The sequence below is a fragment of the Myotis yumanensis genome, unplaced genomic scaffold (assembly GCF_028538775.1).
Source record: "Myotis yumanensis isolate MYYU_CA2020_CCGP unplaced genomic scaffold, mMyoYum1.0.hap1 SCAF_11, whole genome shotgun sequence".
NCBI lineage: Eukaryota > Metazoa > Chordata > Mammalia > Chiroptera > Vespertilionidae > Myotis > Myotis yumanensis.
This window is the reverse complement of record NW_027223762.1, coordinates 71494812-71509023: the sequence shown is the minus strand read 5'-3', so window position 1 is coordinate 71509023 and position 14212 is coordinate 71494812. Positions and strand designations below refer to the sequence as shown.

At 44.5% G+C, this 14212-nt stretch overlaps 1 protein-coding gene and 1 pseudogene across 3 annotated transcripts in view; both read left to right on the top strand.

The window, feature by feature from the left end:
• Positions 1 to 3621: 3621 nt before the first annotated feature.
• LOC139019552 (PACRG-like protein) lies at positions 3622 to 4468 on the top strand (annotated as a pseudogene).
• A 6763-nt stretch (positions 4469 to 11231) lies between these two features.
• Positions 11232 to 14212, top strand: part of VWA3B (von Willebrand factor A domain containing 3B) — a 144620-nt gene continuing 141639 nt past the window's right edge. For all 3 annotated transcript variants that reach the window (XR_011473203.1, XM_070429900.1, XM_070429898.1), the window contains exon 1: positions 11232 to 11429. The gene's annotated coding sequence lies outside the window, so the exon portion shown is untranslated. The remainder of the gene's footprint in view (positions 11430 to 14212) is intronic.

The following is a 14212-nucleotide window of genomic DNA, read 5'->3' as shown; positions in this document are numbered from 1 at the left end:
GCCAAACCGGTTTTGGCTATTTTTTATTTATTGATAACTTTATAATTTAGGTGCAAGTTTCCTAAGGGAAAAGACTGTGTTTGACTTGATTACTTCTATCCCTATAGCACAGTGCCTAGTTATGTGAATTTAAGTATTAGACCATATCTGCAACAACAAAATGCACATTTTTAAGTGAAATTAAACCTCAGAAAGGATTTACTTAAGTGAAATGAAATCTCAGAAGGGGTTGGGTTTCTGATTTCTCATATAAGTTGATTTTGGAAGATAGGACAGTATTATTTCACATGCTAGAGGCCCGGCGCATGAAGTTTGTGCGTGGGTATGGTGCCTAGGCCTGGCCTGCGATCAGAGCCATCTTTCCTGGCTGCCTGCTGCCGGCCCCACCCCCTGCTGCCACCCACTCCAGTTCCCCGTTTGCCATCAGGCGATTGGAGCCTGATGGCCGGAGGAAGGGATCGAGAGGTTGGCCATTCCTGCTCGCTCGTGGGCCCTGCCTCCGCTGTGGGTCGCCCTCTGTGTGTGGAGCAACTGGCGGGGCAGGGGTCTTGGCCTGGCACTACCCATGTCCCCCGCCACCCACCCCCAGTTCTCCATTCTCCATTGGGCGATCGGAGCCTGCCGGCCAGGGAAAGGTACCAAGAGGTTGTCAGTGTGCCTCATAGTGACTGGTTGAGCGGTCATTCTGGTCGTTCTGCCGTTAGGGTCAATTTGCATATTACCCTTTTATTACATAGGATTATTATATAGGATAGCTACAAATCTTGGAGGATAAAGGGTTTGTTTATTCTCTTTCAAAAAGGAAGACTTGTGACTAGGGGCTCAAATGTAAAATCAAGGTCACAAAAAGGGCCTCCATTTCTAGTAAGCTGCTCCCTGTATGAGTCCCACTGCAGTGAGACCGAAGAGCACATGTTGTACCACTGCAGTAAACAGGCTGTAGGGCACCAGGCCAGCTGAAAGCATCAGATAAAACACACTTCACAAGTGACTGTCAGACAATGCCATCTAACACATTACAAAAAGCTACTTTCTCAAAACAATCCTGCTCCTCAGGAGAGGTCTGTTTTAAAAGACAATGCTCACTAGACACTGGCAGTCTTGTTTATAATTCCAAATGAGGCAACAGAACAGCCACTTGTTCCGTCTGCAAAAAAAACAAAAAAAAACTCCCCCCACCCTTAACTGTGAGTCTTCACAGGGAACAAAGAAGGATGCTTCCAGAGCAAGGGGCAGTCAGACACAGAGGAGGGCAGATGGAGCAGATTTCTGTGGGAGTTCAGCTTGTGACTCAGAAGGGTAACATTTCACGTCCAAATGAAGGTGTAGAGATGGCCCTTGTGTTGACAAAGCTGCATGTCATGGAGACCAGGAACACTGAGTGCCCAGTGATAACAGCAGTATCTGGGGACCATCGCATCCTCGGGCACCCCACACATTGTATTTTTCACAGCCGGGCCCTGGTCTAGGGTTAGGCTTACACATGTGCACAGAAGTTTCCTGCAAATCTGACTTTGAAACCCTTTGCAGAGAAAACAGAAACAATCACAGGCTATTTCTTCACTGGAAACTAAATTTCTGGCTATGATATGCAGAAGGAAACTCTTTCCTGGGTCTGTCTTTCCCTGAAGGTATAAAAAGTGCTTCTTGTTAAATATTTTATGATGATCCTTGTTATAGTGATGGGGAAAGTTTCGATACTGTAAAGATGATACTTTAACATTAACAGGCCCAACATTTACCCCAAATGCATCTGTCTTCACAATGGATCCAACATCCCACATAAATTACAGTGTTTTTTCTGTCAAGAATAAGATATAACGAGCAAAAGTTTATAAAGTCAACTATATAAACTTTGAAGCATATTCCTTATTTTTTAACTTTTATTTAATTTTATCAATTTATTTTTTTAATTCTCACCCAAGGATACGTTTTTATTGATTTTAGAGAGAGAGAAAGGGAAAGGGAGAGAGAGAAACATTGACGTAAGAGAGAAACATCAATTGTTTGCCTGCTATACGCACTCCGACTAGGGATTGAACCTGCAACCTGGGTATGTGCTGTGACAGGGAACTGAGCCTGCGACCTTTCGGTTTACAGAACAATGCTCCAACCAACTGAGCCACACTGGTCTGGGCTTTAATTTTATTTTTAAATAATTATAGACACAGGAAGTTGTAAAAAAAAATAGTACAGAGAATTCCTTGTACTATTTCCCCATCCTCCAATGGTAATGTTTCACATAACGGTATATAGCACATAATCAGAACCTGGAAATGGACATTGAAATGGGTGCTGCTGCCTCTATTGCTTTGAAGTCTGACAGTATGGCGTCTGACAGTATAAAGTTAACAGACGAGTCTTACAATCCAAGAAAAAGAATGAGTTCCATCTCCTGCTAAGATTTACTACTACCAGGTTCCTGTTCTCTATCTTCTTCCCTCCTCAGGCTACAGTGTTAAGGTTTTGTAACAGCTCTGCCTCCTTTGGGCACAGAAATGCTGTTTCCTCTAAAACTTGCTAATTTCTCATCTTGAATGCAGAGCAGGCCTCCCTTGTCCCTCATTCCTTGTGTTCAGCAGACAACTTTCAGAAAGAGAAAGTGGAAACTTTTGGGGGGTCTCTCCTGGTGCTGCACTTTAACATTCTGTATTTTTTATTTTTACTTTTCATTTAAAAATAATTATAAATTCAAAAAAATAGCAAAAACAGTAGAGAAATTCTTCGAATCCTTCATCCAGTGTCTCCCAGTGGCTACTTTAACTTACTTATCAGGTTACTTACATTTGGAAAATATAATAAATTCCTGTGGGTTTTTTTTTTTTAAACTAGGGAACATCAAACCTTTTCTTTAACTACTTCTTTTGTCCAGTGAAACAAAATTTATTATAGCTGAGTCTCTTTTATTCAAGATATTAGGGCTAATTGTTAACCAGTTAATTGAACATGTAGGAACCATTAATAAAAATAATAGAGCTCATATATCTCATTTTAACTTGTCTCATGTAAAGGTGTTCTTTCTTAAATTTTTTTGATACAAGGTGTGTCAACTGAAGGTCTTTGCCACCAATTCAGTGCCACCAGGATTCCCTAACTTGGGGTGTGGTGAAGGGGGAGATTTGTGAGACACCTCAGAGGAGAGGCTGCTTGGGTGGTATGTCTGAAAATCCAGTTCTGGTGTTGCAGCTTCCTCCCCTTCCCCTCTCCCTGCCCTTACTCCTGCCCCTCCCCTTCCCCTCTCCTCCCCACTCCTGCTCTCCTCTCCCAAAGGCACTGGGATCTTAAAGACTAAGGCTTGCAGCTCTGCAAGGGATGAGAGCTGGCATTGGTCATGACGTTGGGAAAGTTCTCCAGGGAGGGGAGAAACCTGTTGTATGCTTTTAAAACCATCCTTCCATTTGAAGAGGACTTCAAAAGACAAAAAGTGGCACTGAGAGAATGACTTTCTAGGAATTTTGTTCAAACTTTTACTGCAGTAAAAAATCAACAATTCGCAGGCACCACCAGATCTGAGGACCACATGAAGCTTCATTTCCCCCCAAGCCCGGCTGTTGGGGGAGTGGGCGCCGGTCAAAAGCCCCATCTAGGGTGGTGGCTGGTGTGAGGCGTAAAGGGGAAGCCATGCAGAAATCGGAGTGCCATGGAGCTGCACCGCTGAGAAAGAGTGACAGCTAATTATGATCACAGAACATCATCAAGTGCACAAATAAAACAGGACAACAGATCAAGGAAGTGAATCCTCATTGTCAACCAGAGTCTGCAGGAAAAGTTCATCCTCAACCAAGTGATAGACTTAATCCTAAAACAATTCAACTGTTTGGTGAGCAGTCACTAGCTCCTCCTGCATTTGCAGCTCTTTAAAGGGGGTATTCCTTGTAGGTTGGTCCATGGTTCAGTAAAGCAGATTACAGTGGGAATGACCTGAAAATCTTCCATTTGATCCTCTTTTTATTACTTTAACTGAGGGTCTGAGAGAAACTAGACATCCATATACCTTTGTGTCAAAGAAGGCTTTTAGAGAATTACTTTTAGGTGCTCCTGAAAAAGCGGTGCCTCCGAGGTAAGGAGGGAGTTTAGGGGGGTGCGAAGAGATTAACCAAAATACTTATATGCATATATGCATAACCCCTGGACACAGACAATAAGGTGGTGAAAACCTGAGTGGGGGGGAGGGGGGGCTAGAAGGGGTCAATGGGGAGGAGGGGGGAGAAGGGGTACATCTGTGTTACTTTCAACAATAAAGATACATTTTTTGTTTTTTAAAAAACTGTGCCTTTGCTTCCTTGCCTGAGTCCTGGCAGCTCTGGTCCATCCCAGCGATGAGGTGTTGGACAGAGGATTGAAGGCTCTGGTACGATTAAGTGTTGTTGTTGGTCCTTCTCTAAATAACCATCTGAAACATCTACTTCCCAGTGGAAACCTTATCGCCATCAAAACTAAAATTCCAACATACAGCTCCATATGCTGATGAAGAAGGGAACTGACAAAAATCTTCTAACTATCTGGTGACAGGCGTTAAATGCTCACCATGGATAACTATGGAACTTTTTAAGATTCACTTCAGTTTATTCTTTTGTAAATTATAGCTGCCACTCATTAATTTACTAGTTTAAGATGAATATACACAATTCTGCAGAATCATAGTAAAAGTTAATCACCAACAAAAAAGAATGGTTAATGATGGAAAGCTAGTTAAAAGATTTTTTAAATTGACTTTTAGGGAGAGAGAGGGAGAGGGAAAGAGAGAGAGAAATCGGTATGAGAGTGAAACACTGATTGGCTTCCTCCTGCATGCCCCCTATTGGGGATTGAGCCCAAAATCCAGGCTTGTGCTCTGACTGGAATTGAACCGGCAACCTTTGGGGTACAGGACAGTGCCCAATCAACTGAGCCACACCTGCTGGAGCTGGAAAACTATTTTTAAAGTTCTATAACAGTACAATTTTGTGGGGGTTATTTTTAAAATTTCTATGGTTTGTGTGAACAACCATTATTGGGTTTACAATAGATGTGTTTGTATTTATTTTCTAGGGCCTTTTATTTATAACATCCCTTTTGCAATCAGTTTGTAGCTCTACACTTATTTCTAGATATTTTGCCATTCTTGATTTTATATTTATTGAGGCTATGGAAATTTAAAATAGGGACATTTGTGAGTTACTATTAATTATTGTTTGTAAGTATGTATTTAATGTACAATGCTTGGGAAAATTTCTTTACAGAGTATTCTAGTTTAAGAAAAAATGTAAATGTATAATTCTCTTATAAGCATGTTTATTACAACTCATTAAAACTACCTAAACTTTAGGTGTTAAGTGTATTTAAGTAAATGTTATTTTTTCATTTTATAGTCTGAATCCAGTACATGAACAGATTCAGAAATTAAAATCTTAAAACTCATTTAAAAATCAACAATTCTTCTACTGTTGGTTAATGACTCAAGAACCTGGTTAATTCTTTGATCAGAAGATAATCTTCAAATAATTATTATTATACTAGAGGCCCAGTGCATGAATTCGTGCATGGGTGGGGTCCGGCCAGCCCGCCCCAATTGGGGCTGATCGGGGTGAACCAGCTGTGAGAGTGGCCGGGCATGGTTCGCCAGCCGGGCCCACCTCCTGGTTGAACTCCTGGTTGGACTCCTGATGGAGGGGACAATTTGCATATTAGCTTTTTATTATATAGGATTAACATTTTACAAGAGCCATTGACATATAATATTATAAACCCTATCTTTGTGACAGCATTTCTAGTTGAGTAAGAACATATTAGTATATAGTTTCAGATGAAGCTGAACTCTGTGTGTGTTCCTAGCTGTCTGTAGATTTCACATGCCATTGCCACCACATTCTACCAGGCAATGTGTCCTCCACTCCATTTTCTCAGGTAACGTATATAACACACGGGAAGCAGAGCGTGTGTGCAACTCTTTCTCCAAAAGTCTAAGTTGGCGCATACGGCTGGGAGAAATGCCCACTGCCCAGGGATTATTCTGTGCTCTCCATATTTCCCCATCTCCTCGTCGTTAGGTGGGGTCATATGACGCTCTGGCCAGTACGCTGTCAGTAGAAGCAAACATGAATGCATCAATATAATTGTCTGTGTGCTAACATAAAATGCACAATATTGCATGTATTTGTTCTACAACTTGATTTTGAAACACTCAACAATATATCTTGGAGATCTTCCTAGAATATAACAAATAAACTATTCTTTTGAACAGCTATCATATCCCAATAATGTCACAATTTCAACCACTCCCTTATGAATGGATAGTTAGATGGTTTCCATTATTTTGCTATTACAGAAACACTCCTGTGTATGCTCAAGGTAACCTGGGCAAAAAGTTATGTGCTTTGATGATTTTAAAATATAGTCTATTAAATTCAATTTGCTGGTATTTCCCTAAGATTTTTATAATTAGATTCATCAGCGAGAATGTCCTAATCCTTCTAATGCTGTCATCTTTCTCTCCTCTCTCTTCTTCAGTCCTTAACAAGTGGGAATACTGATCTAGTTGGGTCAGATTCCAGGATGTTGATGGTGATGAGTTTAGGAGCGTGAGCACATCCACCTGGGTGTGGTTCTCCCTGTGGTGCTTAGGTGTTTCTCAAAGAGGGACAGGCCAGCTGAACCAGGGTGTAGCTCTTCTGGGGGGCAGACCCTCTTCTCTCTCTTCCTCCCACATGAGCAGCGCCACACATGTGCCCCTTCAGGCGTGGCAAGGAGTTGGTAGAAATTCCTGAGTTTAGCCTTGTGCCCCAGCCCTGTGTCCCTACAGGGTCACCAGATGACCCTGCACTACGGTTAGAAGAACCTAAAATACGGGGATTCCTATTGCCCACGGCCATCGTCGATGTGTGTACTCCTCTCTCCAGGAGCCACCGGAAGAGGATGACCAGCCAAGGCAAGATCCAGGCCTATTCCTGAATATCATTTCCATGCGACCAAATCTCATCCAAGGATATTGTTTTTGGCAGCTTTTAGTATAAGTGTCTATAATGAAAAGTAATTTTAAATGTTCAAGTGTTTGGGACTTTTTGTTAAAACAAAATATTTTTGTTCAATTCCTCTTCATTTAGCTATTGGGATATAATAGTAGACAGTAAGGCATCCAGTTCATTTAGAAGCAAGGCTGCATTGCAAAGGTGTTGGTTAACAGGAAGTGAGGGAGAAGGGTAATTAGAAAATGCTTTATGCTGTTTAAAATTTAAGTGTGAGGTTTCAAATCCAGCAAGGTTTTCCTTGAGGCATTAATATCCAGTTCTAAATGAACACTGTATCATAGATGGCAAAAAATTTCTTTTGGAGAAAACTAAAGCCAACAACTGACCAACACAGCATATGATTAAGAGGGCAGGGTGTCCAGGCAGGCTGCCTAGGCTCAGATTCTGGAGCTAGCATTTACTAGCTGAGCTGCCTTGGAGAAGGTGCTTACTCTTGTGTTTAAGTTTATCTATAAAATGGGGATAATGATAGTATTTCCCTCAAGGAGCTTTAAAAAGGATTGAACGAAGTGATATATTTAAAGTGCTTAGAACATTGTCTAGCATTGAATAAATTTTAGCTATTACTTTTAAGTATTGATCATTACATTGTCAGGGGTAGAACAGTTATACCTAACAGCTCCATTCCTCACAAAAGGTGTTAGATTGAGAACCATAGGCCTGCATTCACTCCCCAAATAGTAAATACTGAACCGAAGAACATGACAAGATATACAAGTGTCTGTTTAGACTTTGCCTTCCCTCACTCCCACCCGCCTCTCTCAGGCAGCCCCTGGCAGCCAAACACCCTGGACCAACAGTGCCAACCAAGGTTCACCCGCGGCTGCTGCCTGATTTCATTGCTCTATTTCCGCACTTTCCTTGTTCTCTTCCTTCCTCTTCAGAAGGAGGGAATTCCATCTCAGACTTTTTCTCACACACACTAGTACACAGCCTTGAATGAATTTTCTCCTGTTCTCTGGTTCCAGTTTTTCTGGTGGGCTTAGGGAAATTGCTTTTCTTCCTTTTATTTCATTTACCACCCTTCCTGTCCTCCAACCCCCCAAATTCTAATCATGCCCATAAGGCCAAGTAGTGCCAGTGATAGACTTGTGGAAAGAAAAAGAAAAAGGATTCAACCTGCAAAGTAAACAGCATAAAGTAAAATAACAGCGTAAGAGTTGTCATAAGGCAGTTCAAGGTGTGGTACTGACAACTGATGCGGAGTCTGGACAGGGGGAGAGAAATTATTGGGGCTAGAGCAGCCGTGGGCAAACTACGGCCCGCGGGCTGGATCCGGCCTGTTCGGCTGTTCTACCCGGCCTGCGGAGCCGAAAGAGCGGAGGGTTCTCTTGCTCTCCCCTCCGCTCCTTCACCAGCAGCAGTGTTAACATGGCAACTCGGGAAACACGGCCGCAGCTCCTTCTTCTGAGTGGGCTGATTTATATCCGCCCATTCAGTAGAAGGAACAACCATCAATCTTTCAGAGGCTCCTCGTAATGCCCGCTGACGCGCCTCCATACACCACCCTGGGAATGCGTAGACACGTTATCGTGGTGATGTAGGGAGACACGCCCCTGGAGAGCACAGTATCAGAGCCTTTGCCATCTTCAATATAAGGTATGTTGCTATGATTCCTCCATTTTTTGAAGTTTTAAATTATAATAATTAGTGTTTACATTCTTCTTGTTAAAATGTTTGAAATGAATAAAACTATTGAAATAAAAAAAAAAGACCGTACCCTTTTATGTAATGATGTTTACTTTGAATTTATATTAGTTCACACAAACACTCCATCCATGCTTTTGTTCCGGCCCTCCGGTCCAGTTTAAGAACCCATTGTGGCCCTCGAGTCAAAAAGTTTGCCCTCCCCTGGGCTAGAGTGTCATGGCAGGCTTTGTGAAGAGAGAAGAGCTTGAGCTGACCCTGAAAGACCTGGGGGCTGTGGCTTCCAAGTTTTGCTAATCCAGGCGAAGGGGTGGTCTGAGTAAAGGCATCTGTGGTTAGAGGCATGGACCAGGTTAGTCTCTCTGCTGGAGGGTTTGTTTGAGTTGTGGGCAGTGGGCAAAGAGACTGGAAGTATAATCTGGTCCTGAGTGGTAAACAGGTTAGACATTATTTTAAGGATGGGTCTGATATGATAAATATCAATCACTGAGGTTGAGGATAGGGATACAAATTATCTGTAAACAGTAAATTAAAAAAATTTGTTAAAGTTCAGTACAGTGGTTATATAACTATGTTAAAAGTATTCTTATTCCAAAGTATTCTTAATCTGGTCAACAAACAAAAATGAGGTGAACCATCCTGTAGCTAGCCGAACTCATTTGTATCAGCTCAGCAATACTTCAAAATGACCTAGACTTCTGCTCTTTTATCTGTCTACAATTTAAGTAGTGTTTGACATTTTGATAGGAACTTATGCTTATAGGCACATAAACCTAACTGACAGAAACATAAAATCTTCTGCAGTTACTTGCATGTAAGCGGCAAGTGTCCCAGGGAAGGGAGAATGCATGGGATGAAGGTGGGGACAGGAGTGCCTGGTGTGTGTGGAGGCGGTGGGTTTGCTGTGTGGATGCTGTGTGCTCTATGCCATCTGTGTGACACAGGAATATTAGTCCAGCCAGGTGTGGACAGCAGGGAGCAATGTGGCCTTGGCAAATGTGGTTATAGCTGCTGTGTTTTCTCCTTTCCGAACAGTCTTCAGCACTGTTGAGTTTTTGTTTGTTTGGGGGGGGGGAGGATGGTTTTTGGTGGTAAGGCCGACAGGTGTCATTTGCAGGGCCAATGGTACACAATCAAATAACTTTACGGAATGATTTGTGATCTGAGATAAATCTTTCAGTACTTTTTACTTATAAAGGTGTTAAAAGAACGCAGGAATAATAAACCCCCGTTGGGGGTATAATTATTCAGTTCTTAAATTAACTATGCTTTCTTGGATCTTTGACTCAAAACCCTAGAAATAATAGGGTTATTTTAAACTTCTTGAGTTTTAAAAATGTAAGCTACAGCTTAATATCCCAATATACTAAAAACAATACTTGCCTGTGGGATCTTCTTCTAAAGAAGCTTTTCTTAAGTACAATTTTATTTCTGAGTGACTGAAAAATCACAGGCATATATTTTAAGCTCTTTGCTTATTTGATAAGGAAAAACGGAAATGATTATATATAAAGCTGAATGAAGAAAGTAATGCCTATAGGAATTCTCATATCCAATAGATAAGAGTGTTTTTGGTAACTGCAACCTCTGCCTCCAAAATCGCAAGTCTGCAAAACTGCAGCTCGAGGTGTCCCTGTCTCAGCTCCAGCTCCTGCAGGCTGAGTAACCCGCAAGGGCCCCAGCTCTCTAGGCTTCTTTCCTCAACTGTAAAACGAAGAAAATCTCTCTTTACAGCATTGACATGAAAATTAAAAAGTAAGTCCTCTGCACGCTGAAAAGTGAGTACAGAAGTTAATGGCAACGTTTCCTACAATGTGCTGGCCTCCCCGCCTTTATTTTTTAAAATTTATTTTTATTGTTGACACTATTACAGATGTCCCCATCCCCTCCTACCCACCCCACCCAGCCCCCGCCTCCCCTTCTCTCTGGCCATCATCACACTGTTGTCTTGTGTATGAGTTACGCATATATGCTCTTTGGCTAATCTCTTCGCCTTCTTTCATCCAGTCCCCGCGCCCTGACATCTATCACTCTGTTCCATGTATCCAAGCCTGTGTTTCTATTGCTCCTCAGTTTATTTCGTTCATTAGATTCCACATATATGAGATCATATGGCCTTTTAGTGTCTCTGACTGGCTTATTTCCCGCCTTCCTCCACGACTGCTCTCGCCAGGTCCCTTACCCTGCCTGGTCTGTGTATTCGTTTGTTGATGATATTATTTATTAATGTTCGCTACCATTGTTGACTTCCCCGGTGACAGCAAACGCAGAGGACAGTCCCATTCTCCCAGTCCGCTGGCGTGGGACGACCTTGCCCGAACCCACCTGGAAGCCCCGCCCCCAGCCCCGGATCCTGGCCCCGCCCCTCACAGCCCCGCCCGAACCCACCTGGAAACCCCGCCCCCAGCCCCGGCTCCGGGCCCCGCCCCTCACAGCCCCACCCGAACCCACCTGGAAGCCCCGCCCCCTTACGGCCCCCGCCCACGAGCCCCGGCTCCTGGCCCCGCCCCCAGTCCGGGAGCCGCGCGGTGATTGGCGCTGTCCTAGCAACCGCCACGCCGCGGTCATCCTCTGGCCACGCGGCTACTCGGTCACAAGGGACATCGAACGACTGGGGTCCTGGGCGAGGAGCATGGACGCTTCGCGCGCGGGAGGCGCCGCTTGTCACCTAGAGGGAGGCGACCCTCTCCCGCCCTCTCGGGTCTGAGGCCCGCGGGAGGATGGGAGGGCGGCTGCCGAACCGGAACCGCCTGCCAGTCACCTGACCGAAGCCTAGTAAGTGTGGGCTGCGGTCCCTGCACGTCAGACCCTCCGCGGGGCTCCGGGAAGCCTTGGGAATTCAGTTTCCGAGCTGGACTGTCCCTACTTACCGATGCCGAAACCGGCCCGGAGAGGCTCGGCGCCTCGCCTCCTCACTTACCTGTTTGGTACCGGGGCCCGGGCGGGAAAGCTGGTCGCGCCCGCCCACCCCACAGCCCTTCCCTCCGCCTGGGCCGCAGCCGCGGGGGCCGCCAGCCCCGAGCTCCTCTCTGTTTCGGGGCCAAGTAGGAAGGCGAAGGCAGTCTGGGCTTTGGAAGTAATGCGAGCACCGGAACGTTATTTATCATAACAGGAGTAGCCTAAACCCGGGCCATGTGTGTGCATTGACTTCCTCCAGCTCTCGGTCCTGGAACGGCCGGCTCCCTCCGCCCCTCCGCACCCGCACGGTTTCCACAATCACACCAAGACGAGCCCCGTTCTCTGGCTCTTGTTATATGGGCATAAAGCTTATATTTAGTTTCCACTTGGTAGTTTTCCTTTAATCTTGTTTTTGTTTTGTTTTCCCCCAGCAATGACCTTCCTCCTAAAGCACCCCAATTACCTTCAGATTTTCTTTTCTTGGCCCTATTTTCTCAGCGGGACAGCCCCTGTCAGTCTCCCTGCCTCCGCCTAGCCCTGCTCCTCGAGGGCAGAGAATGGGGTGGGGGTGGGGGTAGGGTGTTACAGCAGGGCACCCACGGGACCTCTTCCAAGCTTGCTTTATTTTTGGAACAATCAAAATTCAAAACTCACATCAATCACAAGATATATCCACTTAGCCCAGACTTCTTTTTCAGAAGCTAACAAGGATATAGGAAGTTTTGGGTGTTGATCATAAAGCAGAAGTATAGGACATGTTAATAGAATTAATAGACTCTAAGTTGTGCATTGTGCCTCAGCCTCTTACCATCTGGGCCTACTGTCAGAAGCCGTGAGGACCTCTGCAGGTGCTCCCCTCAGCAGCAGTGGCCACCTCTCCGCTGCCCAGCATGGCAGACCCCGGCAGCACTGGCGTATGAGGCCCAGACCTAGTTCCTTTGGTTGGAGCCTTTGGACTTGTGCCAGATTAATCTTTCTATTTTTCCCCAAATTCTGCCTTCCCGTCCCTGCTTTCATCAGACTTTGACCTCCTCCTCCTCCTCCCCCCCCCCTCCTCCTCCTCCTTCTCCTCCTCCTCCCCCTCCTCCCCCTCCCCCCACACTTCTTTCTATTTAGGAAATCCCTTCCTGTTTCCCCAAGCTTTGGCCCTTGTGATGCACTCAGGGCAGCGCTCAACTGGAATTTGTTCCTCTTTCCCCAATTTGTAATAACCTCAGATGAAGAAATCCTGAGTAATAATAGTAATAATAACAACATAGTAATATCCAGAAAATAATGTCTCTGTTTAAACAGATATCATTTTCCTGATCTTACCCTTGTTAGAAATGCAAATCTTTGCCTTGTTTGAAAAAGAAATCAGGATTCTCAGCAATTCTGAGTGATCAATTTAGTTAAACTTTTAACACCCATGCAGACAGAGTGCCTGCTGTGTATGAGGTACTGTGCTGAGGACATTCAGATAGTTTGTCCCTGTAGTCATGGAACCCTCTTGCAGTCTAGAGGGGACAAATCTCAAGTGTTCAGGGCCACCTTGGTGAAGTGTCCAAGCAAAGGCCGGGGCTTTCCTGGGGAGAACCACAGGAGCCCACCCGGGAGGTGGGAGGCAGGTGGGCGTGTGCAGGAGGGCTGCTTGCAGGTCTTCGGCAGCAGCTGTGGCAGGCGTCCTTGCCCTGACACAGCAGCTCTCATCCCATCTGAGTGGGAGGACCCCTTCTGTTGGAGGGGCCCTTTCTCTCCTTTCTGTTTTCTCTGGATAAGTTCCATTTTCCAGTTGTTTTCACTTCCCACAATGTGGGCATTCTCAGGCTAAAAAACCCCGAGGCAAGATCTGAGTCAATGATTCCTACAGGTTCTCTGATCCAATAGTACTAACCAGATTTTTTTTTTAAATTTTAGATTTCTTAAGTCATGTGAGTGCAAAAGGGGCTGGGGCACACACCTTAAAGGGTTCAGTTGCCTTTTGTTTGGAATCAAGAACATACCCCTTTGGCTCAGAAGCCTCTTTTAAATTTCCAAAATTCAGTTTAGGAGTCTTAGGATAGTTTATGTAGCTGTGTTCCCTTTTTACTCTAGGGCAGAGGTTCTCAACCTTCTGGCCCTTTAAGTACAGTTCCTCATGTTGTGACCCAACCATCAAATTATTTTCGTTGCTACTTCATAACTGTCATGTTGCTACTGTTATGAATTGTAATGTAAATATCTGATATGCAGGATGGTCTTAGGCGACCCCCGTGAAAGGGTCGTTCGACCGCCAAAGAGGTCGTGACTCACAGGTTGAGAACCGCTGCTCTAGGGCGTGTAGCTCCCTCTAGTAAGAATATAGGAGGTGGGTGAGTATGTTTCAGGGAAGAGAAAGGTGAATTGGAAATGATGAAATAAATAATAAAAAATCTTTATTCTGAGCCTCCTTTTGTTCTATAAGAACCATTGGCTAAATGTAAACATCAGTCTTTGTTGGACAGATCCCCAAAAGAAAGTGGAAGCATAGAGTCTGTGCTTTCGTTGTTTTCATGTTCTGTGGTTCTAGAATGGGAGGAGGAAGAAACAAAACTTCACAGCTCAGTATGACTGGGGTGTGAGGGTAAAAAGATGCTTGCAGTAAAAGTGGGTATGGGAAACAAAGCACAGTTACCAAGGGACAATGATTTTAAGTAATGTAT